The 26,654-nt window shown below is 38.2% G+C and overlaps 1 long non-coding RNA gene across 1 annotated transcript in view; it reads right to left on the bottom strand.

Moving 5' to 3' along the window:
* LOC108783023 (uncharacterized) overlaps positions 1-26,654 on the bottom strand; it is a 91,965-nt gene that overhangs the window by 32,663 nt on the left and 32,648 nt on the right. Inside the window, exon 2 of the long non-coding RNA XR_001941012.1 lies at positions 3,408-3,446. This is a non-coding gene — a long non-coding RNA (uncharacterized LOC108783023). The remainder of the gene's footprint in view (positions 1-3,407; positions 3,447-26,654) is intronic.

The following is a 26,654-nucleotide window of genomic DNA, read 5'->3' as shown; positions in this document are numbered from 1 at the left end:
CCCCCCCCCCCCCCACGGTCGCCGCACCCTCCTACCCTCGTACCGTCAGATATCCCCTGCTACACATGCACCTCACATCTACCCCTGCACCCGCTGATACCACCGGTTCTACCGCGACCACGCACCCCTCGTTGCCCCTTGCCTACTTTCAACCCTCCGCTGCTACACAACCCCCTACCGCTCCTCGCAGCCGACCATCCTGCCTCGACCCCACCAACTCTCAATATTGATCGGGAGGGCGGAAGGGTGGCATTCAGGAGCGTAAGGATTTACCAAGAACACCCCGGGGCAGCCATCCCTTGTCGCCCCACCTTTAACCTATTTCTATTTTCTCGGCTTTTCTCCCACGGTTTTTTCTTACCTTACACATGGACTATTGTACAAGATTGTTTTTTTTGTTTGGTCGAGATGTTTTTCCCTATCTCGACAAAAATCTATCTCAAAGACGCTTATTTCACGGAGGAAAACTGTGAAAATCGTGGGGATATCGCACAAGCCGCACGTGGAGTGCTGCGTACGAATAAAACCTAAAATTTTGGAGTTTCTGATTCACAGCTTTCATAGGGAGATTAAACTTACTTTTCCAAACATTTGCTCGAATTGCATTCAACATTAAAAGATAATCTACCAATAAATTTAAATATATCCATAAAAATTAAGAAATGCCACTGAATAAAATACAAAGTCGAGGCATTGATTTAACTTAAATTAGAAAATTTGTACGAAATTAATTTAATAAATACATATATCTTCTACTAATTAATTATCTCCCTATTAATTATTTTACCGCTACTTCAAAGTCGCGGTTAACTTTAAAATGACTTTGCTATCGTTGATAACTTCATTTCGATTTACGCCAATTTGGGCGCAGAGAAAACTCGTTACAGAGTCCAGTTTACATAGACCACCACAGATAGAAGAACTTAGGGTTTGTCTTTTAAAGCCAACGGGTCGCGCTAGAAGGGGAGAAACTACGTTTTGTCTCGGGATGACGTTCAGTTTTATGAGACCTTCCTGTCATCAACCGTGATTAAAAGACGGAATTAAATCACGTTTTAGCTGCCGACATTGGATAAACTCTGGATCATAAAAATATATTATTCTTCTTTCTTCGTCAACGTATGTATTCCGATATAAAAGACTGGAGGCACTTCGAGCAAGTGTATCGCTATATTATCTTTGTCGAACGTAACTTTAGAAAGCGACGCGTGGTCAGAATGTAAGATCATCATCGAATGCGCTTGTTTTCCAATACCGATCGTGATGACTAAGGGGGTAAGAATCGAGCACCGAGGGCGAAATTTGGAGACTTCACTTCATAGCTTCATGTAATTCGCGTTTTTCGAAAAATAGCGAGATATGATATAATTTAGATTTTTATCGTTTTAGTATTCGAACTGCGGGTGTATAATATATCTCATTCTTTCTCGAGAAAAGATATATGTGTGCGTACGTGTGTGTAAAGAGAGGGAGAAAGAGAGAGAGAGAGAGAGAGAGAGGTAAACAAACATTTCCATAATATCTTCACCGAGTGTATACTATTTTCTGCCGTCGTGGAACATCAGGGGAGAAAATGGTAGCCGAAGGCGAGTCCGCGCCAAGTGCGGTGCTAAATTTAATTAAGCACGCACGGGACTTCACCCGTCGAAAGCAAAGTATAGCTCCTTTCTTAATTTATTCATCCTTGCTGAGGAAGTGGAGTGTCGTCGGCGCCACGTAATTTTGCGAATCTTTCCCCGAAGGTTCCTATATTTAGGCAGCTGCATGTGGATGCGATAACGTCGCCGCGGGTGCGACGCATCGCAAATAGAGCGTTATAAAATTTTTACACAGCTGTGCGCATTTTAATTTTGTGTTTACTCTTCTGTTTACGCCAGATCCGCACTGACAGTATTTCAGAGTGAAGTAATATTCATTTTTTAATTTAATATACGTTCTTTTTGATAGCAAATTTAATTATATACGTTCATTCGCGCTCCGATGTGACCCTCAATAGCAAAGTGCGCGTATTCGAATTAATATGGCGTATGCATATGCAGTGGAAACTAGACATTAATAACACATCTGCGTGATTCGCCGCGCGATCAAAGGAACTATTAGGCCACAAATTTCACGGTCCAGCTTCGCAAAAATATTAATAGGTACCTTTCGATCAGAGCCAGTGCTCGAAGCAACAATTTCGTTTTCGATCATTTTCGATCGTAGGTGATTTACATAAAAATACGAAATTGGGTTCACAGCGATATTATGTACGTAGGAATATTTCGCAAGGGAACTGTAATTTTAACTTTGAAATTAAAAACACTTAAATGTTTAAAAGGTATAATACACTTACGGGGAAAAGTCGTTATTTTTAGCGAAGAAGATTATTACCCTTTTAAAGCAACAAATATGAATCTTAGTTATTAACGAATTCTTTGAAAAACATTTCTGTTAGATCTCGTTTTATTCTTTATATTTCATCGGAAACGTTTTTACGATAGCAACACAAAGAACGAACGTAAATGTTGCATATCCTGAGAGTAGGATAAATCGCCGCCGCGTGATAATGGAATGCAAAAACTTTCGCTGTTCCAGCTCTCTCGATACAAAAGCGACGCCGTCGAATGCCGGCTCGCGTCGGAATTGTTTCGAGCACTTTACAAGAACGAGCGAACTTTTCGAGGGCTCCGGGAGAAGGAGACGCTCCGTGGCGTTGCGCTGCTTGTTGTTACCTCGATAAATTTCAGATACGATCGAGTGTTCGCGAAGTATACAGACGAGAGGCACGTTCGTCAAACGGTGGAAAACAGTTTTTCCCGCGTCCTTTATAAAATTTTCAGATTCTTTGTAGTTAATCGAATAATTCAATGTTACGCCGATTGTCTCGTTGAAGTGAACCGAAGCGTAGAAATTAATAAGACCTAAATTATTTCTAAATCTGAATAATTTTATTGGACCACATTAAAATGATTACGTACGAATCTCAAGTATGATAAACAATGTTACAGAGTTACTATTTTAGTTTGAGCATCCTACGTAATTATTTTGAAAGTACAAACAAAATTATTTTCAAATCTGTATCTAGATAAATTTTTAGATACTTCAGCAAAATTGTTCTTTCAGTGTGTGCTACATTCCGCGAACCGCAGCGAGTTTTTAAATCATTTTTTACACAAAATAATTAGATCAGCTGAAGATTTACTTGTACACACGGTGTGCATCCGAAATGAAATCGAATCTAGAATAACACGGATATAATTTAATAGTCATTCCGTGTTTCTATCAAAGTCCGCACACATTTGCTTAAAATTGCAGATCCCCATTAAGAGAACTGCGAACAATTTCCAAATTCAATCTACGTTAAAGCGATTATCATCTTTAGAGGTCAATCTTGATGAACCTCTGTATTATTAACTGAAACTTACCCTCAGAGCGCGTTAGGATCCCAGGGGTCGTCTCAGGATCTGAAACAAGAAGAAACAAGGCTGGGCTTAGAGATGTGATATCCTAAAAGTCGCGTTAGAACTTTTGCAATTTACAGTCTGGAAAATTCCCGCAAGAGCGATTGCGTGACCAGAGAAAAGGCCAGGGTAGGTACGAGGCTGGCGGAAATAGACGAGCACAAAGGCAAGGATGCACGACGATGTAGAGAAGAATTTTAGGCTAAAAGAAGAGGAAGGAACGCGCGATAGGACGAAAGGAAAAAAGGAGATCCTCCAGCGCGGCTCGAGAATTCTAAGGATTCTTTTCGATTTGGCAATCTGGTTACATCGAGACTTAATAGAGAAAGATTCTTTCTTTCGCTCTTCTTCCCCACTTGCTGCAATTGAGGAGAGATTACGAGTAGGAGCCGATTGGATAATCAGCGATCGGTGATGTAATCAACTTTAAATCGATTGAAGCATCGTCATCCTAATTTAGGCGTAGCCTTACTGGAAGATACTAGTACTATATATACGAGATCTTCAAGGGTGAAATATAGATATATAAGTGGTTCAGGTTTTGAATTCAAAGAATGATGGATGAAATGGGCCGATTTTTGTCTAAAAAGTTTTACATAAAATAAGTTTTACATGTCTTGTTTTTTTTGGGTTGTGGATAGTAATACTTTTAATTCATCTAAACTCGTGAGAAAGTCAAAATTCACGTTAAAGAGATCATTTTTAATGGTAATTTGATTAGTGACGATTTTTCAATTATTTAATTACTTGTACTACAGTATTATAACTTTTTTACTGGAAATAACGACAAACACTTGAAAGTAAAACACTTTAAAAAAGTTTCTCTGTATGAATGAAGCCATCGTTTGTTACATTTATCATTTTCAAAGTGTTTTATTTTCAAATATCTATTTTCTTGGTTTTTAGCGAAAAAGATAAAAATATAAATAATTAAAACAAAGTTATCTGAATTAATATTTAAAATAATCATTTTAACGTGAATTTTGATTATTTTCCTAGGTTGACAGATAAATTGATAATCGCAACTAACGATCCAAAATAAAAAATATTAAAATTAATTTATACGTTACACCTTTTAAGCCAAGACCCAATTTATTCATCGTCCTTTAATTGCTTTAAAATTTTTACAATTTTTGTTGTGTAGTTGGTGTGTACACGAATACACAACGAATGTGTACAAACATTCAAAGTTTGTTTGTAAATAAGTTTTCACTGAGAAAAGTGAAATTTTAAAATTTGTGAATTTAATTCAATGTGCTGCACAAGTTTTCAAAGTTTCAATATTAACTTTTTCTAACTGGAAGGTAAACACAGGATACACGTCTGTCTACTCGCCACTGCCGAAGTAGCAGCTACGAGAGAATTGATGCACTCGTTTCGACGGCATTCCAGTGTTACCACGCGCATTAGTGGCATTTCTTTTGACGGGGTGGAGTGCGTTAGGTAAGGAGGAAGACAATGATGGCGAGAGAACGGTCGATATACTTGTCACGGCCAGACTGTTCAGTCATTAGAAGAGAAAAAAGCGGAGAGCGAGACTGCGGGAGCAAAGCTCTAGGATATTCAGACGAAAACCGTGTCGAGAAGGGATAGACCCGCAATAAGAGCGGAAAATGGAGGACTTGAAAGGGGTGGAATTCTTCCTTTCTCATTCGCTCTCTTCTCACTTTTTTCTTCTCGCCGCGCTTTTAGTATCGATAAAAATGTACGTATTTTATCATATTTCAAAATGTCAGAATATTGCGTGCGTTAATGCGTTTTTTCTTTCGGTATATTTTCGCAAAGAGAGAGAGCCGATAATAAAGTAATTCACGTCGCCACCATTCGCGAGTATCGATCTGTTTAGGCAGGAGAACTCGGTCACGAAGGCCCGTAAATCGCGCCGCCGTAGATTATTCGCTCGGAATCGCAGAATATTCGGTCGCTGAAAATAAATGAATGTTCGCGGCATAACGGCGTCCCGGTTGTGGCGGTTTCGTCGTCCGGGAAGCGTTTCCGGCAGAGAAATGCTAACCGTAAATTATTAAATAGCTACACTTAACGAACCAGCCGGGCGGACATAAAGAAAACCAATGTATTTTACGGGTCTGTAAAATTCGCGCGAAAGTTTGTTGATATGAAAGTGCCTTTCATGAAATCCGTCGTCTTTTGCGAGGAGTATTCCAATGTATTCGCAACATTCCGCTGTACTAAAAGTATAAACATTTTTCTATCACTTCCTGCTGTTAAATGTCTTTTCCAAATCGTACTGAATAATAATATAATATTCTAAGGTCCAGAGAGAAATGTCGAGTATTGCAAAGCGAATGTTACCTATGAGACGTTTTCTGCGATATTTATTAGTTATGAGAAAAATTGTGATGACAAAACGTACTTTTCTCTGAAATACATCTCAATTTTATTTCTTAAAATAAATATTTATTTTTATTTTAGTGTAAAAAATAAATGCTTTCGCACAAATAAATTTTTAAGTACTTATTCTCAATGTACCGATCGAGACAATAATTATATTCTATACTTATATTTCGTGAAATTGGAATGTAAGATTTAATAATTACCAAGATTAATTTTGTAATTATAGATAGAAATTAGAAAAGCTGCAAATAATTAACGAATAGATTTAAAATTAAAACTTTAGTAAGAAAACAGCGAATCTAAGTTAAATCTAACAGTAAGAGTTTAAAGATAGGATAATTTCAAATTATTCTGCATAAAAGATAATGACAGAACCGAATTTTACGAAAAATATCTGATAAGTAATTTATGATAATGAATAAATTGTTAAATCTTTTGCAGTAACGACGAATGTTATAAGAAACACTTCAAGTTAGTTATTAAAGCGTAAACTTTAAAAATGAGGAGAGCGATAGAGAGAAAAAAAATAATTTTATGTCGCGCGTGGCATTGTTAAAAATAGTTTCATCGAAGTGCTAATGTGATTGCAAATGTTTGGAATGGCACGGATAGTTTATCATAAATGTCACGTCTGTATTTTATAAATGCGTTCGCGAGTCGAGGCGACGAAGCCCGCGGAGACGTGGCTTTAGAATTCTACGAACTCCATCCAACTCTCATTTACACTGAGAGTACACTGAAACTGCAACGAGACGTGATGCTTTCTTTTGAAATTCATGCGGTACCTGGTTAATCGAACGCGAGCTACGACGCCGTCGGCTATTAAACTTTATGAAGATTGCCGCTTCTACAATTGTTGTTAAGCAAACGTTCACGGTAATGCGAGCAAGAATTGCCATAGTATCCGTTAATCCTCTTTTGCTGTGGCTATTTTTAAAGCCTTCTAAGTTAAATCATGGCCTAAGTTCATTAGAAATAAATGAATTTCCATCAAAGTTCCCTCATCACATTAATCCACCCTCGACATAATCCATAGCAACATCTAGCGAGGGATCCTTGTTTGCATCCGTCCTTCCTATTGTTAACACGATCCTCTAACTCTACAGGCTCTTTCATCCCCTCAGTGCTTTCATCTTTTTTCTTATGTCGCGGAAAGGGAGAGGAAAAAAAACCACCCACCTCGACCTACATTTTCCCGATGCGACACGTCGAAATTGGCCTAAGTTTCTAGATGAAAGAAATCGAAGGATGAAAGTGATTTGCCTCGAGGGCGTAGTGCCCTTCCCCTTCCCCACACCCTTTGGAATCGATGAGAAATCTAGGAAACTGCAGGTCGAAATCTAATCGTCCGCTCGCTCGTCCCGTGAGAAATGTCTCGGAGGAGCTACAAGATTCGAGAACTTCTGGCCATGCCTGGCCCTTCTTATTGGCCGTGATGCTTCTGCCCCTACTTGTCGAATTCGGCAATTTCAATTTTCTAAACGTAAGACTTTCCTGAATATTTTAAAATCGGTGAGAAAAGCGACGTTGATGCAATATAATCATTTACAAAATTAAATTGCGCGCGCGCGCGTATGTATGTGTGTCTGCCTGGGTCTAAACAAAAATGATTTAATAAAACGTCTCGTATAGTTAAATTTTGTAAATGATTGTTGAAATGTATAGGTATGTTATACCTATGTGAGATTGCAATGAATTGCATTCGTGACAAGTGGTATGGATTTAAATCGCTTCCTCGATACGCCGAAGTTAAAATACACCGGCGTCATCGAATATCACGATATCGACAAAGACAACTGGTTCTAACTTTAGCGCGACGTTGTATCAGTGTGTCGGACTGTATCAGTACGCGAGAGTCGAGACGTACCGTAAGCTTGTGTGACGGCACGGGGACTCTAATTTTAGATAAATCCATTCGCCAGCCAATATCAATCTAAACTCATCCGCCATGCAAAGGGATCCGCGCGACTGTGTACTCTGGGGGGAGAGCGAGGGTGGCGACGAGAGCACGACGCTCTCGGTCTATCCGAAACCTCCCCACACGCGCGCATGGCCGCCTCGTGTTTACACCAATGATCTTCATGCGGCAGGTCGGGTATGAACATCGAATCGCTCGGCAGAAAATCGATGTCCCTCTCGGTACCGAGGCTGGCACCGAGTGTACCCGGAGGTCCGCGAGGAAGTTCGGACGGCTCTGGAAGGTAGGATAGGTATGCATTAATGTATGCATGCACTTCAACTGCGTGCGTACAGGTGCACGTAATTTCATTCGGTAATCACCGTTCCCATAAACAGGTGGTCGGAATTTGCAGACCGAACTTCGGATTGAAATCGATTAGCTCGCTAGAAGTTTCACATGTATGTTGCACCGTCAGCATCTGTCGTTGGATAATGACGGTAATTTCGCATATTTCGTCCCTCTGAATTATATCGGAATACTATGTCCGCCTGCAGTTTGAACTGCAGCAAATCTAATTTCGCGAAGAGCAACTCGAATACGTTAATGGGGTACAATTCGAAGTTACACTCTCCTAATTTTCGACGATGATATATTCTCCTCGCGAGTCTTTTCAATTTGATTATGTCGATGTATCACTTTTATTTTATCTGGACTGATGCTGGAAGGACACGTGACTCTGTCTCTCATTTCAGGGACTCGGTAATCGCCTTCGTATTCCGAGGAATTAACTGACTAACTTTCACGCGCTTTCTGCATGTGCATACTAAGTTTTAAGGAAATATTACGTGGGCGAAGTCAGAGGAACTGTCTTAAATGAGCGATTCAGTCAGACGCTTACAACCGCCGAGAAAGGGAAACGGAGCATTGCTCGGACCGACGAGAGCATTGAAATGCAAATGGACGGCTCGTTTCAACAGCCACACACTTGTCTCGATGTTCATGCACGAGTGGAGGATTGGGTTCGGCGGGCGTGCGTCTAGCTGCTCGTCTCACATACGACTGGGCAAAGCTGGTTCGCAGCGCAGACCTCAGGCGCAACTTCGCTGAGTGCAACATGTTACGAAATTCTATCAAGCTATTTCTAATATTACCGTGCGAATACACACAAATTACACGTGCCTCCTCTTATAAACGATATATTTCCGTCGATTACTATACGATATCAGATGCTGTTACGAATGAGAGAAACTGTTTCCATCAACGAGTTCAATTACTGCGCGATTAGTGTCGAAATGCATTTATGATGCATTTTATTAAAGCCGATTGCCTATTAATTAATGATTATCCTGCGTCCTTTCCATACCACCTGCAATGCAAATGAAAGCCGACGCAATCGTGGCCAGTCTGTTAACATCGATAATATGTAATTACGTCTATCGCCCTACCTACGTATGTAATATATATCTATAGAATATATACATATATATATATATATATATGCAGTTCTTTATTTCACAGAAATCATTTCTGTAGCTATCGAATGCGTATCGCTTTCATTTATTTATCTGTGAGCTGTACACATAGCGACGATGTACACGGATTGCCACATAAAGAAGAGACGACGCCGTCGACCTCAGGATGATTGCTGATCAAATTACCGGACGGACCGACTATCGACGAAGGATTCCTCGAATTCCGTAAGACCGGAAATTTAATTCCAAAGTCCACCACAAAGGACGACCAGGCAACGGGATTAACGAATTCGACTTCCCTTTGGATTCCCCGCCATCAAGCTTCGGCCTTTGCTTTTTCTCCTTTCCTTCTTTTTTTCTTTTCTCGACATCCGCGTAGCCATCGGATGGAAGGCACGATTTGTCGATTCCTGAAAAGTACGAGAAAACCGCCATAGACTTTGTCGACTTCGGCTACTTGACTCAGTTAATTATAGACTAATGGAAGCAAAAGTTCCCTCAATAAACGAACTTGAGGATAGACAGGAGAAAAGAGCCAGGACATTATGGACGGACTAGATGGTTGTTTGCGTTAGAATCTTCGAGAGATGCTCTTCTTCAGTCGCCGCCTTCTAATTATGCCAAATATTCCACGAATTACCACGGAGGCAACTTGATTCCAGTAAAATAATTTGGCTCCCACTATTATTGCATTTGATGGAACGGCGGAATGTCAAGTGATTGTATTTTCACTTACTGACATTTCTGCTGCAATCTAAATATATTTTTTTGTAAACAGTGTTATAATTAATATATTACTTACTTTTCTTTGATGAACGAAATATTTTATATGTAAAATAATAAATCAATAACTGTTTTTTGATTAAAACATTTCAATATTTATATCTATAATGAAAACTTTACGTATGTTGCATCGATTTTTATAATAAAAGATCGGTAGTTTTATCGGTAGGTTCTTACAAGAATATGTAATGTAGTCACGTTTTACGGAATTAGTGGGAATTCAATGTATCGAGAAAAGGTAAGATAGGTAAAAGACCAATTAGAGGTGACTAAAATTGGAGACGGCTGGAAGTGAATATAAACACGAAGGAAATCGGAAATGTGAACTGAGATGAAAGCGAGAGAGAGAGAATTCGTTTCCAACTTCCCGAAATTGCATAATATTAATTTATCTTCGTCCTTTTAGCTTCTATCGCGAACCTTACAGCCTACAGGTTTATCGATCAATGTATCCGGTGTATGATGTGCCTTTCAAGTACTTCATCCCCCTTAACATGTACGCCGGCGCGCGCCGGAGCACTACTCTTTCTCTCTCTTTTTTCTCTCTAATGCGCAAAGTCTCCGCCACCCTTTCGCGCAACCCCCGTGTAACTCTCATTGCGCTCGAAGTCAGTGCACCGGAGTCAGTGCATTCCTCTTTACGTTCCTTCTCATTCCGCGACGTAAGTTACGACCTCTTATTCAACCACGCTACCAGCAGTAAATATTCCTTTGCAACCAATTTCCATTTGCACATATCCTCACTCTGGGCTTGCCTAGTTCCGCAGACCATATGTTCTTTTTTTCCTTTTATATCGTCTACACCTTTTTACTTCTTCACCACAGGCTGATGATATTGCACCAGCCAAAGGTGGGTGTAAGAGAATTAAAAGGATTTCAGATTTCGGGACTGTGAACGAAAAACGAAAAGAAGACGTGTACTGCGATCGAGGCTTTATCATTGTAATACAATAATCGCAAAACCTGAAAACATAGCATACGTTATATAAACGTGAAGAATGAGGCATTATCACGCCAACGTCACTATCACTTTGTACCTCAGGATTTACGACGTTCAAATTGTACCAATGAGCCGGCGTCGATTTTTATTCGTTGTTAAATTTTCTCTTGCCGTTACGTCTACCGCTATAAATGTTTCAAGCAATTTTATTTCCGACCAGAGTCGCCTACGTATTCCCCCAACCCTTCTCCGCGATTTTTCACACCAGCGCGGAATTATTTTCGCATTTCGATCCGGTCTATTTATGTTTCTTCTAGCGCCGCTGCATACGACTCGTGCAGTAAATATTCCTTTCTGTCTACGTCATGTAGCCAATTTCCATTTGCGAATCCTCTCACTTGCATGAATCTTTTTTTTTTCAGCTCGACATAGAGAAGAGAAAATCACACGTAACGAACACGAAAACCCCATATTGCGTGACGCGCGTATTTATTTATTATCCTGAGCGTGCGCGTTCAGTCTCATTTTATATATTTTAATAAAATACGTTTCGGCGAAAATAATATGCAAAAAGAAGAATAAATATTACCGTAATTACGTGTACTTCTCCGTTTGCACATTTACATATACATATGTATATATAATGAGTATATTTAAACTCTCCGCGAATAAATTGTGAAAATGTTCAGCGAGAAAAAATTTTCTTGTAATATTATCCATTTCTAGAGCTAACGGTTTCCTAGTTCATTACATATGGATATCTCCAGTGCAAGTATGAGCTTCCGCTGTTAGTGCGTAAATTATATATTTTAAGGCAATAAAATGTAATTTGCAAACAATTGAAATGTACTTATCAAATGTTAATCAGTTTGAAGTTAATTAGTACTCAACCTCACCAATTATCTCAATAGGATTGAAATTTAGATTCGAATCGTCTGCAATTAACGTCATTTGATAAGTACGTTCCAATTGTTTGCGAATTATATCTTACCGCCATTGAATTTATTGAATATAATTTACGCACTAATAACCGCGGAGGCTCATATAACTATTTTTACTTGTACTGAACTTATTCTTGAAACAATGAACACCATTAATTTAATTTATTTTAATTAAAAACATGGATATTAATGAAGATAAAAAGATAACATTAATACTTTAAAATACACTAGATACTTTGTTATATGTTTTGCGAAAACCTATTCATATGCAAGTCGAATCATTAACTTCTTTGTTAAAATATGGCAATGTTGGAAGTCTTTCTCTGCTATTCGTACTAATAATGGCATCTGTTCTAAGCTCGAGGTGGAACTTTATGAACGATAGGATCAAAGGGAGGATTATTAAAAGCTCGTACGCAGACTTTGGAAAAAAATCGGCGTAAAAAACACGTATGTATTTGTTATCTAGGAATTCGGTCAGATACAACATTCTCTCTCTCTCGACATAAATTATGTCCTGGAATAAATACTTTAATCTTTTTCCTGGCGTGAAATGGAGTAGTGGATTTGTACGCGTCTCCCTTTCAAGGGGAACATCGGGAAGAATTTTCATGCAAATGTACCCTTTTGCTGTGTGGCGGCATAGTATAAATAAATAAAACAAGGAAAAATACCGAGGTCCAGTTGTGGCTCTCCCTTTCTCTTCTTTCTGTGCTTTTTGCTTTCCTCTTTTTTTGCGCACATACACACGTAGAACATATTGCATTACACTTGATTGTTCCGTTTTCTTTTTATTCTTACTAATCTTCGTAAGTTGTGAGTAAATAGAAAACGGTGAACTTCAAACTCGCACGCTCAGTTATAATTGAAAGTACAACACTTTCCCAAACATGTTCTACGAGTCTACTGTCCAATCGGCGTGTTTGCAGAAGCGTTAACCATGACGCAAACTTCGTGTCGACATGTCACGAAAGCTTTTATTTCAATTCCGACAGTCCGTGCGGCGTCAATTAGATTGTTTAAAACGTGGTGTTAAAGTAATTCTCCATTTCTAGGATCGTCGAAGATCAACCGCAGATCATGAAGCACAACTGTTTGCAAATTGCACGTGATAATAATGAACCCTCGCTATTTGCCACGGAACTCAATACGATCATCGTCAAACTGTCTGAGCACAGCTGTAATCGCGAGTAATCTAGATTCACGGTTGCATCTATATATCCAGAAATCACAACGGTGTCGCTCGTCTCGAAGACAAGCTAGTTTATCCTCCACCCTCCTTTCCCCGCCCCTTCAACCGACAGATATTCCTGGACGCATAATCCTCCTTCGAGCCCCGGCGATTCGAGACACGTTCGCGGATCAGCGTCAGCGATATCATCGCGGATTAAGACGGGGAGCTGCGACGTGAGACGGGGTGGGAATTTGAAGAAACTACCGAAAAACGGAAAGACAGGGAGAAAAACAGAAGCTGCAGGTGGGAGGAAACGAGATAGCAGCTGGCGAAACTACAACTCGACAGGGGAAGAGGGAGGGAAAGAGAGGGAGAGAGAGAGAGAGAGACACGACCTCATAGTATCTCGCTTAGAACTCGCTCAGACCCCGCCGGGAGTAGACGGGGTAAGTAAACGGGGGAGTAGTCGGCTTGAGCACGTTTGCACGAGGCGCGCGAGTTTTATCTGTCGGGTCGACCTGCCCACCTTACTTCTTAATTACCGAGCCAGCTCGTACATTCGTTTCACAGCTCGGAATTTGGTCGGAGCGCTTCTCTCTCCTCTGCTATTCCCCGCCGTTAACTTTCTTCGCGCTCGCCGCCAAGAAGCTCCCCGATATCATAATTTAATTTCAAATAATAAGGTCGATCCTCCTCTTTATTTCCCTATTTTTACGATATCAGTTAAGTAGATCACTTTTTTTCAACGGGTCTATAAGAAGAATTAGTTCGCTGTATCATCTCCCGATCATTATGTTATCCCCATTTGTCTAACAGCATCCGTTTTGTTCCGCGCGTTTCATCCCCTATTTTATCATTTTCTTCCATCAACCCGCGCTTTTTCGTTTCATCTTCGCGTTTCGTCTCTGAATGTTCCAAAGCAAATTGTCTTCTACTTGTTCTCTACTTCCTTTTTCCCTCTAGCATCCCGTATTTCTCGCAGCTATTCGCCATCTCGAGGCATGCGGATAAAGGCATCTAGAAGGTGGTTACGGCTACTTCGCGCGCGTGAAACCGCTCGTCTCACTTCCGGCGTGCCACGCCTTCGCTGTCACGTTCGCGCGAAGGCAATCCGGCGTAAATTATCGCGCATCCATGGTACCTGGTTTCGCGATCGGTGTATAATATATCGGTGATAGTTACTCGGAGGAAAAATGCATTACTGATCACCTGTAATCGATCGCTGTGGTCGATTGCCGTGCTAAGAAACAGAGATGGATCGGCATGTATTTATATATTACACGTGCGAATAACATTTTTAACTATTACGCTTCTGACGGATCTAACGATAGCAAAGATCACGGCACACAAAAAAGTTTAAACACACTGGAAGAAAGTCTGGTAAATAGATATTAAATGTCGGATGAAATAATGCCAATCAAATGTTTACTATTCTAAAATCAAAAATAATTTTATACTTTTTCAAATATTTAGTAAATATTATGCCCAATTCGTTTAAGTCTAATGGTTAAAGACTAAAAAGTCATCGTGCAAAAACAGTTTAAAGACAGAAATTAATGTCTTAAACATTTAACCTCTTACGGCTAAGGCCTCTTAAAGCGAGGTTGTAAACCTAAACTTTGCCACTTACGTTATGGCGATCTCTAATATGATTAGCCAATTCGCTTATGTTTTACTACTTAAGCTTTTTGTGTGCCATGACCCTTTATACATCATTAAAGAGTGCTTCAAGAATCCAGGATTAACAATTGACACATTAGATTGAAGTACAAAGGCACAAGAAAAAGAAATATGTAACGTAGGGAGACATGAAAGATTGACACAATTGATTAGCTTGTAATAACGCTTTTGTGTTTAAAATAAATTGTACGTTGGAAGGTATATTCTTTAAAAATTGACTTATTTATTAAATATATTACGTCTTTTATGAAATAGATTGCGTCTCTGCGTTCGGAATTTATTGGCGCTTGCGACTAGCACGAAAGACGCACTCTTCAACGAAAGATTATTAATATCACTTTATTAAAATGTGAATATATGCGGCACTTGATATCACCGAAATTGGGAATAAGAGGACTCTTGCAAAATCGGAAATTGCATTTAGCGTAATCGCATATCCAGTCTCTCGATTTCTAACTAACACGAAAATCGGTCTGCATTATCGGTGTAATTTATATGCGGAATGCTCAAATAATTCGGTATAACACGCGACTCTACCGGAGAGAGCAAATCCCACTCGAAACCAGAAATTCAGAGCGACCGTCGAGAACGAATGCGAGCGGGATAGGTCATTGCGCGCCACTCGGCGCTTTTAATCCGTGCGTCGGATTCATTCTATTCCCCATTTACGGAAATAACAACCGATTTCAATGTTTCTGTTCTACTAAACTCTCTTTTTCTCTTTCTCAGGTCGATCGATGAGCCGCGCACACGTCATTTCATTTATCACGAGGAGAAAGAGAGAAGCTGAACGCCTTATATATAAAACATCGTAACACCCTCCTTTGCAATTTCATTTTAAAACACGACAGCGCGATATCGCGCGATTCGAGTGTTTGATATTTGGTACCTCGGGACCAATGCGTGGCAGCCTCTGGGGCCGGCGATGACACATTCGCGGCTTACGAAAAGTCGTAATGCACCAAATGGCCCATTCGCCACGGGACACACCGAATGAGAATTATTTCAGCGGTTGTTATTAAACGTACATCGAGAACGAATCGCGATAATAACGCAGCGCGCGAGCGAGCATATAAGTGTCAAATGCCACGCGGAAGAGCAATGTTATATTCTGATCATTTTCGTCGCCGCGACGCGACGGTGAGTTAATGCAGCGAGCTCGCACGCGATTCGAAACTGACTCGTATTACGAGACTCGAGAGATTTTCCAACAGGATATTGCGACGATTAGCTGTTTATAATAGCTGGAAGTATGTACAGCGGGAAGGGCGATTAATAAATCTCCGATTTCTTGTGGGCCCTGCTGCATCTGAAATTTTTCCCCTATATCTATATGTCTCTCTGAAACTCAGCGCATGTGGACTTGAAAATTTATTATGTAAAAAGATATGAGCTTTGTAGAAATTTTAACGTATTCTATACACTGGATTTTGCACAAATGCTGAAATAATATTGAGATGAATATTGCATTATACTGTATTATGCTGAATTCAATTTTATTAACCCGGAAGTAGTCATCTAATTTTTTAAAATGAACAATGGAATGTTTTTACATTCCAATTAAAGTCACTAACTATAACTATTAATAACGTATTATGTATAATGTATATTATTGTTTACTTATATTTATTAATATCTGAAAACATTGGATACGGATTTAATTACTAAATAAATATTAAATGAAATAAACACATAAAGTATAATAGTTTATTATAACATTTTTTTAAGAAACAAAGATATAAATTAATATAAAACTTTTTTTATTGTGGATTTTTAAGTGCACATTTAAAAGTTCATAAAGAATAGTCATTAGAAAAGAAAAAATATATCAATCGATAGATATAAAAACAGAGGTGACTATATTCCCGAGTTAAATACAAAGTTTCATTTCGGAACGACTGACACACCAGTCATTAAGAGATTTAAATATCCTAAAGGGGGTTTCCCCCATTCACACATTTCCCGTGTTTTCAGTCTCTGATTGCGACGGTGATGGTTTACAAGATAGCGTCGCGTCTCTCGACGCAGGGGTTGTAGCGAGAGCGTCGTCGGAACGTCCCCATTGTCGACGCCCGGCGCGTTTCCGGCAGCATGGGCGCGCTAGGCACGTAGGAAATTACGTTGCGCGTTAGAACGCGGTTTCGAGTTGTAGAAAACGGTCGGCATGATCGGCGGGAAAGCGAGGACGGCGAGAAACGCAGCATGCCTAGAGGAGTTATCTCGCCGGAGTGGCACGTCGAACTCTCAACGACATTCACAAGGGGAATAAGCGACACCGATTGCCGGGATGAAATTGCGCACGACACGATTCGGTCGTGTGTATGCATATGTAACGAGACGCAAGTGAATATTCGAAAGAGACAGAGAGAGAGAGAGAGAAAAAGAAGAAGGGAAAGAAGAGGACGAAAAGAAGGCAAAGACCCTCCCGAGGAGGAATGAGTTTGGACGAGACCCTTAAACAACCCTCGTAAAGCTGGGATGGTCCGGTCTGCCGCATCGGTCATAAAGCTTATAAAGCTGCGATGGATGCCGAGTAAGCCGCTTGAAAACTCGGACGAGATGAAAGAGAGGGATGGAACGACCGTATACGTAAGGAGACCAGTGCGCGGAAAGATTTGCGCCATGGTAATTCGCGTTGCTTACTCGCAGCTTTCTTGCTGCGAATAAAGTGAATAAACGAGACGCGGAAACGACACTTACGTTACGTCGCAAAAAAAAAAGTTGCAGTACTGCGCGGCAAATGTCAGAAAAAAATTGAAAGGACACGTTTCGACACATCCAGAAAATGATGTCGTTGTAAATATGTGTAATAGCTGCGATTTGTTCGACATAGTCATCATTTGATGAAGGTATCTAACTTACAAAAGCACCAATATATCTTTGTTTCGGTGTAATAAAGAGTAACGAATTTTATCTTGACTCTAATCGGTATTTGTTCTGAAATTTCCTCAACTGGTACAGTGTACTTTGAATTAATGTATCTTTGCTTATAATGTGATTGATTAATAACCTTTCCTATTTTAGAGATCAAAATCTGAAGAATGAGATTGTATAATTTAAAATTATGTAAATTGTAAAAAAAAACATCTGTAAACAATTTTTCGTAATGCAGTTAAACAAAATATTCAGGTCAACTGAATTGGCGAGAGAAAAAAGCTGTTAAAGACAAATATCTAAAAAAAAATCTTTATTCAAGACCTCAGACATGCAGAAGCTTATTAAAGCAAAATCAATTTTAACCTCAGCAGACTACAATAGCTCTGTTAATTATTACAAAGGATAATATTTTATGCGACTTTTAAAGATTCCTCGAATGAACATCTTTAATAGAAGAGTGCGACTTAATTCGTTTAAATCATATAAAAGTTAAAGTTAAAAATGTTAGTGAAACCGATCCTTTATATCTTAATATGTCGTCGAGAATAACGAAGATATAAACATGCGTGATATAACTCGACGTGACGCATCCAATGCACGATTTTTATGACGACGTGTCGACCACGACCGGCGCACGTTATAGCCCCTTTTCAAGGCACGAGCGGACATAAAATTCGCAGAGGCTTGTTCGGTTGTTACGAGCATGGGGAATGAAACGCGGCATAAAATCCGTGGCCTTTCTGAAACGTCACATAAATTTCGACTAAATATCGGCGTGTTAAAACGACGAATGTTTAAACGCATTGTGCAAACATACAGAAATTCTCGTATTTATTTGCGGGACGAAAATGATGTAATTTACACTTTGCGCCAAGCGTCATTTTTGCTACGAATTAAGTATTAATCTATGTGGAAGTTCTCTACGGTCGGTTCGTTTATAATTTGTGCACTCGCCATAAATTGTTAATAGCATTATATGTGACGATATCGCACCATCGCGACTGTGTACAATTTGCTGCTGAAAAAGCTGGAGTCCGTTTACAGTCGACATTGCACGATGCGAGCCGACCTGCTGCTGATTAAATGCCGTAGTCTACATACCAAATTTAATAATATTTGATTGCGTTGATCGAACGTTTTAACCAGTTTTAACGTAATACTCAAACGCGTGAATTACATATATCGATATTTCGCAATTGCCAGCGTTCATTACCGCTTCGCCGCAATTTCCCTATTAAATGAAAATATTTAGATAATCGAGGGAATGTTAAGATATTAACTATATAATATCATTATTTACGGAGAAAAAAAGACATGAAAAGGAGGCCAGAAATTAGATAGAAACATTGTTAAATTTATAATATCAAATTGTATTCAAAATTTGAGTTATTTTTAATCATTTTTATAGCTGTTGCTTTTACTTAATGTGCCGTTAATTTAAAATTATGTAAGATAATAAAATTAAACGATTTAATTCAAGAAAATGTATATTAAATTTAATTCAAATTTAATTTATTTATTAAGTGCAAACATTAATATAAGCGTTATTCATGTTGAAAATAACTACAAAAATGAATTAATTTACGTTTTGACACACATGGAAGTTAAAATAAAATATTATTTAACTCAAAGGATCGGGTTACCACTGCTTTTTATATCTATACACAGAAAAATATATACTATACGTAAATAATAAGTGCTTGTTTCAAATATCGTTTATATATCCATAAATATATCCTATATCGCTATTATAAGTTCATCACAAGCATCAAATTTATTCAAAATGTATTCTGAATTTTATAGCTTAATACTTGAATTAAGATTATTGAATTAAAACAAATTCGATTTACTTATTACATAAAGTCACTTCTCTGATCGATTTCAGAATATTCTTCGAAAATAATTTTTGTTTTATGTACTTATTATTTTGTAATAATGAGTTTAAGAATGTTGTGACAAGTATTATATATTTTAAGATTGTTATCAAGAAAATATTCTTTGATAAAGACAATTATCAGCTTACTTAAAAGAAGGAAAGTCAATTGAGTAATTACTTTTCTTAGCAATAGAATTTTTCTGCAAAATGTAACAGTGAAGAAAAAGCCCTTATTCCTTTCGCACACTAAAATTGGTCGTCCCAATCCCAAGTGTTGTTCGTTCAGCGCGAGGACCGCCCTCGGTGTCAACGTGAGATGAGAATCGGACAGACACATTTATGCGACAAATGCGCGGTGAGAATACGGGGACTGAAGTATAGATCGCCGTGTTCCACGTGCGCGGACACTCGGTTCATGATAAACTGGAAACGGAAGCGGGATTTATGTCGCACGTCGCATGGGACAAGGGATAGCGCGCGTTGGAAATCGGAAGCACTTCGCGCGACCATACGCGAGATGACACGAGGCCACGGACGAGTCGTGTAAACGACCGGGAGCGTCGTGGTACTCGAGGACATCTGGCACGCAAGTGTCAATAAATTTGTATGTCGCGCCGGGAGATACGCGCGAATCGAGTATGCACGTGCATCAAGGTACTGCTTGCGGTACTCGCGGATTTCGATATCGACGGAGTAACAACGAGTGGCGCTAAATAGACGAGACACTCTTCTCGTATGTATCCTGAATAAAATTCGAATGGAAAGGATAAAATGCACTTTCCATGACAGAGAGAGAGAGAGAGAGAGAGAGAGAGAGACGTACTTCTACATGTATGCGTTCGCGCTGCGCCAGAAAAAAAGAAAATATTTAATTCGTTTTTATTAATACGCGGAGAGCAATAGAATGAGGGCCACGCGGATTATCCTTTATATTGTAAAACGTCGTGGATGCGGGCGCGCGTGCAAAAGCTAGCGGATTGACGCCGATATATGGAATGAAAACGCGAGCGGCAAATAAACAACGAATATTCGGAATCGATATATGTGTACACAAATCGTGCGTTTCCACTTCGGCTTCCGCACTGAAAAAGCCACGAAATATTTGTAAATCCTGTAAATGCGGAGATTGACAATTTACAATACAGAGAAAGGCTTATCCTAGAAAAGAATGGTTTAAGAAACTAAAAATTTCGCCAGCTAGTAAGAACCTTCTATTTATATATACGAAAGTATAATTTTCTCGTCGAAGAATAATTTTATTTTCTGCATTTGCAATTTTGTATGGCACTTAAGATGAAGTAATCACCAAAACTTTTTGATGAGACCATCGAATGGAGTCGTCAAATTAAAAGCTATACTACTGAAAATGATATTTCAGCTATGTGTATTTAAAAATTGTAATATGGAATAATTAAAGGGCTAAGAGATGGTTATGTAATAAAGAACGTTTAATTTAAAACATAAAGATAAAAACAATTATTATACAAACGTTTCGACACTGATTGGGTCATTCTCAATGTTACAGTAAATACATTATTATAAAATAATTGGAAATCTATAATATTGCTTCATAGTGATATTCTCGTTTTATTCCTATTATCATAATTTTGCAAGTCAATAACTTAAAATAGTAAAATTAGTAAGCCGTTGAAAAATTCATAGCAGTAATAATCTTATTAAATAAAATAGTAGGACTCAATAAATAAAAATCTTGCTCCAACGAATTTTTAGGAAGACAAGTACTGTGTATTACCACGATGAATTTTTTGCGTTTTTTTATTTAGTGACTTGCAACATTTTATTCAATAAGATTATTATTGCATTATTGCTATGAATTTATCAATGACTAATCTTACTATTTTATTTATTCACTCGGGTGAAAAAATACGTTATAATCACATATATTCTAATTTTACTTTTTTTTATGTCCAGAATTAATTTGGTTTTGAAAGAATTATGTAACTTATTGTTAGTTAAATTAAGCGTTATTATTAGAACACGTATCAGATTTTTGAACAATTGTCTTAGGCTTAATATAGTACCACCACATTTAAAAGGTTTTACAAATATTAATAATTTGTCATTATATTTACAACAAAGGTTTTTTACACAAGATTAAAGAAAATACAATTCAATAATGTAAAAGCTATTTTGCAGTTAGAAGTAAAGGACTCGTACAGTCATTTACATTTTACTCGAATTAATATATTTAATGAGGTGTCGAGTGGCACCATTCAGTGCGATTGACTTGCGATCTGTAGACCTGAGTTCAATCTCGCTCTTTTATGAACACACAAAAAGAATTGACAAAAAAATTTATTGGCTAAAAGAGAAAGATTCAAAAATTAAAAAATCATATATTAAACCGATTTCTTACGTTTTATTTCTTTGTACTTTTAACAATGAATTAAAGACTAGTACTATTTCCAATGATGTTCCTAAAAAGGATCTTTATGAAAATTTTGGTGAAACAGTTTCTTTAAAACTCATTGTATGATAAATGGTTCTTTAATTTGAGCAACATTGACATTCCTATTGAAGTTCAATACCTGTTACAGTTAGATGAAGGTTTTGATCTTTCTGTTAACTTAGAACATACATTTATAGAGTTCATAAAAAACATTGAAAACAACATTAATAATCGTTCTAATAACATAATTAATTTTGTAAGAAATAATACTGCTCCAATTCTTGAGAAATTTCAAAATGAATTTCCAAAAATTGATTCCAATAGCAAATTACTATTTAAATGGATTAAATCTACAAAAAAAATTGTTAATAATCACCCTGAAATCAAGCAACGCGGTAATGTTACAAGTACATAAAATACATAAAATAAAGTACATAAAATAAAAATATAACCGCTTGACATGATCGCTTGACGCGTGAACGTCATCATAAATGTATATGTTCATGTTGCTGCCAAATTCGCGACGCTACCGCTAACTTTATCTGGAGTTTTGACTTCTCTTAAATTTTAGATTATAATATTACTCAGAAATTAAAAGCCCAATCTAAAATCTAAAAACTCTTTCATTATATATCGGTATCTTTCCATTGCAACTAGTCTGAATAACATTAATGCAGTCAATACTGAGATCCAGAGACTTTGTTTCTAAATTTAGATATATATATATATATATATATAGATAGATATATATTAGAGAAACATTATCGATAACAAATTTACAAGTTTAGTAAGCAATTATTAACATCTCTTCTATGTTGAATTATTGTTTTTATATATAATATTATGAAAACAATATTATCTGCAGAATATTGCTATAGAACCATACTGGTTCTCGAATATTGCGTTTTAATGCGACTCGGGCACGCCAAGTTTTTTCTTCATTATAATCCAGTTGACAATTTTAACCACTTTCGGTCTATCTTATGTGTTTTTTGAATAGAAACTTATACAGAATTAAGAAGACGAATTAATATAATCAAAATTGTATATATTTACCTTATAATAATTTTGTACTTTATATTTTTTCTTGTCACGCGTACGCGCTTCGCGCCATAACACTAGCCCCCACGCGTTACACAATGTACTAATGTAACATTGAAAATGACCCGATCAGAGTCGAAACGTTTGTGTTTATAATTTTCATATCACGAATATTTGAATTAAAGTCGTTCGTTAAATTACTTTGCCCTCATTATATTTATACTTACTATTTTAATTTATTGACTTGCAACATTATGATAATGGAAAGAAAACGAGAATACCACTATGAAGCAATATTGTAGATTTCCAATTATTTTATAATAATGTATTTACTGTAACATTGAAAATGACCCGATTGATGTTGAAACGTTTGTAATTGTTTTTTTATTACGCGTGCACGTAATGTGCTCTATACCTCAACGCTTTTGCGTGCGGGAAATAGCCAATACCTCAAGCCGTTGAGTTATTTCTCTAACCCCACTCTTCTGCGCAAAAACGTTTAGGCACATTACGACGAGCACTTGTAATGAAAAATTCTATGTGTAGCGAGTGGGGGTATATTTGTTTATAGGTACGCACTCGCTTCGCTCGTGCGCTCGCGCCCGTCCCGCGCTAAAAACAACTATCCCCCACTGTTACACAATATACTATTATCTTTATGTTTTAAATTAAACGTTCTTTATTACATAACTGGCTCTCTTAGCCCTTCAATTGTTCTATTTACTACATATTAGTTTTATATTTACAGAGCCTTTTTAAAAAATCGTATTTTTATAAGAATTTTTTCAATAAAATAACATATTCAATATAGCTTGAAACATGTAGGTGATATTCTCTCGTGCAAAACATGTTATTGCTCATTCCCCTAAGAGATGAAAAGATTCATCCGACTGTACTTGAGCGTACAAATTGCCAAACTTTTTCAATTTTTGCATCAACGATTTTTGATTAATGCGCGACCCAACATGTTATATATCTCGTGTACCTATATGGTTTCGTGTTACCTAAAGTTCAAATATTCACGTGATTGAATTTGATAACGCGTTTGCAAATTATCGAATCTCGAATTCGCGAACGAGTCCAAAACGCGTAAAGCATCGAACGTTTGGTGCATTTTAGCGATTTGAAAGGTAATAATTCACGCTAGCGCTATACCATTACCATAATGGAAACACGACCAAACGTTTAGAGCATGCAGGTGATACTAGAATATCGTCGAATCGTAGTATTAGCTTACCATCCGATGATAGACGATACAAAATTTATGAGTATAAAATTTCACGCCGTACAATATCTGTACTGTTTGGGCAGAGGTCGATTTGTTTGCGTTATTATCATTTGATATGTATTAATTACCATTAGTATGATGGATCGGTGGCTCGATAATTACCGGCGGGAAAATTGCATTGAACTGTAATTAAACTATTGTTCATTGCAAGCACACCCTACATTAATAAGAGCAAGTTAGCATCTCCTAATAAAATTCGTTATTGTTTTTTCGTCGACGTAAAATCGTTTATTCTCTCAGAATATCTATAGCAAAGATATTTTGGACAAAACACATTCGGGAGTAAAGAATTAAATATTATTTCGCTAAACGAGCCTCTTCACTTCATAATGCTTATGAATATCCAGGTAATTTTAATGTACGCATAGTAGAGGGGTATCCCATAAAAGGTAATATGCAAAATACATCGTTTCGTGCTTGCCGCATACAATTATCCACGTGCGAATACGTGAAACACATTGTGTATTCGGCGAGGAGTGTCGCGCACTGCCGAGGCTTTATGAAACTTTGAAGTGATGCTTTCGTGGCGGCACGTCATCGTTTCACAATGACGGAAAATGGGACTCGTCGAAGTCAACGTATTAAAGTTTGTCGGAAGGTATGCGCACCGAGAGAATGCGACAGAGAGACAGAGAGAGAGAGAGAGAGAGAGAGAGAGAGAGAGAGAGAGAGAGCTTTGCATCCGCAGGCCATTTGACCCCGACCGAGGAACACAAGCGTCATGCCAAAGAAGGAAAGGAAAGTGCCTGCTTCTCGGTGGAAGTACTTCCCCTTATCGCACGAAACTTTCGCGAGACCAGTTGCAGTCGGCCTCGTAATCACGCTAATACCTCCTACCGAAAGCTGCGATCTCGCTCGCGGCCGCAATTCCCTTTTCGCCCTGACCGGGATTCACTGAGCGTCATTAGGGTAGTTTCGACCTGTAATCCATGAGGATATTTTTCGAGCTGCGAGTAACCGCCGAGTATGTATGTGTGTGTGTGTGAGTACATATGTACGTAGTACATAATATGTACATCCACGAAGTAACTAATAGTCACTGCCAGAGACGCTGCAGGAATTAGCGATCGAATGGTGATTCGCTACTCGAACTACTTTGCAAATTGCTCGCTATAATCGAACCTGAACGTCGGCGTTGGCGAAATCGCTACTTATCCAATCCAATTTAGTTTTTTCTTCCATGTTCAAAATGTTAGGTAATATGAAAATATTAGTTTTATTTACAACTTCAATTCACACAGCTTTTTGTTGGATATTGAAATAAAATGGTTTAGTCGATAAATGGTTCTGAGTTATCGGTTTTTAAATTGAAAGCTGATAATTAAAAGTGGCTGTAATTAAAAGCAAATTAATCTGACTTTATCAAATTGTGTAAGCTCATCTAATATATAAAATATCTTCCTACGTTTATCTGGTTTTTTTATTTTCGAAGACAAAGCCCTCGAAAGGAATTTACATCGCGACTGTATACGCAACGATCTCACCAGCGTTAAAAATTCAGCAGTGAAAAATCGAATTCCCGGAAAAAGACTGCTGACCGCGCCAGATTCAGGACGTCCATCGGTCAGCCTAAGCGGGAATTATTAATAACGCTAACACGATCAATCTCCAAGCAGCTTTTGTCCGAGCCGCTCACGCGATCTTCGATGTGTCCCGAGCCGCCCGCTGTGATGCGTTTTGAATGGAAGTCGACGGGACAGGCACAAGCGCACAAGTGAATGCTCGGTATATCAGACTAAAACACCAAGTCACCAGTTTTATCGGCGTTTTCAGTCAATTTCAAGCCATATCTACGAAAACGTTTCACGCGCCAGCAAGTAAAAAATTGCCTCCGTGACGTGTGTCACGTAGACGAGACGAAAAGCTGACGTGCGGAATCGAGCTTGAATTAACGAGATATACGTAGAAGTTGGACTAAATGATATTCAAATACGATGTCAAAGGATAATTTTTAAAACTCATCGAGTCTCCCTTCCCTATATATGCCGTTGTATAACAACGCGCAATTTACATACACCGGTTTGCGCCGATCCTGTTTCTAATGGCAACATGTAACAAATGATAATTTGCATAAATGTTACGCTCGCTTTGTAGACTCCATTAAATTTGTATTGCAATAATAATTGTGAAAATATAATGAACGGCCATTTGAAGTATGTATAAGTACGCTGGTCAGTCAGCGAAATCGTCGTAAACAATGTGCGAAAAACAAATAGCCGATCGATCGATGGATTGATTAATTTTCGCGCCGCGCCGCCGGTATAGTAACTCGAGAGAATGTGGGAGTTTGTTAAAAAAATTTTTTTTTAATTACTGCGAGCTATCGCGCTTTCGGACAATTATCGGATTTTATCCTAATGCGTCTATATATGGCGCACCAAACGTGCATGCTCATCGACGCGCGCGCCGGGCTTTAGTCGCTGCCAAGCGGAATTATTAATAGCACTAACGCGATCAATCTCGCGTGCGGTTAT

The sequence above is a fragment of the Cyphomyrmex costatus genome, unplaced genomic scaffold (genome assembly GCF_001594065.2).
Source record: "Cyphomyrmex costatus isolate MS0001 unplaced genomic scaffold, Ccosl1.0 scaffold14, whole genome shotgun sequence".
NCBI classification, from domain to species: Eukaryota; Metazoa; Arthropoda; class Insecta; order Hymenoptera; family Formicidae; genus Cyphomyrmex; species Cyphomyrmex costatus.
This window is presented reverse-complemented; position numbering and strand designations above follow the sequence as displayed.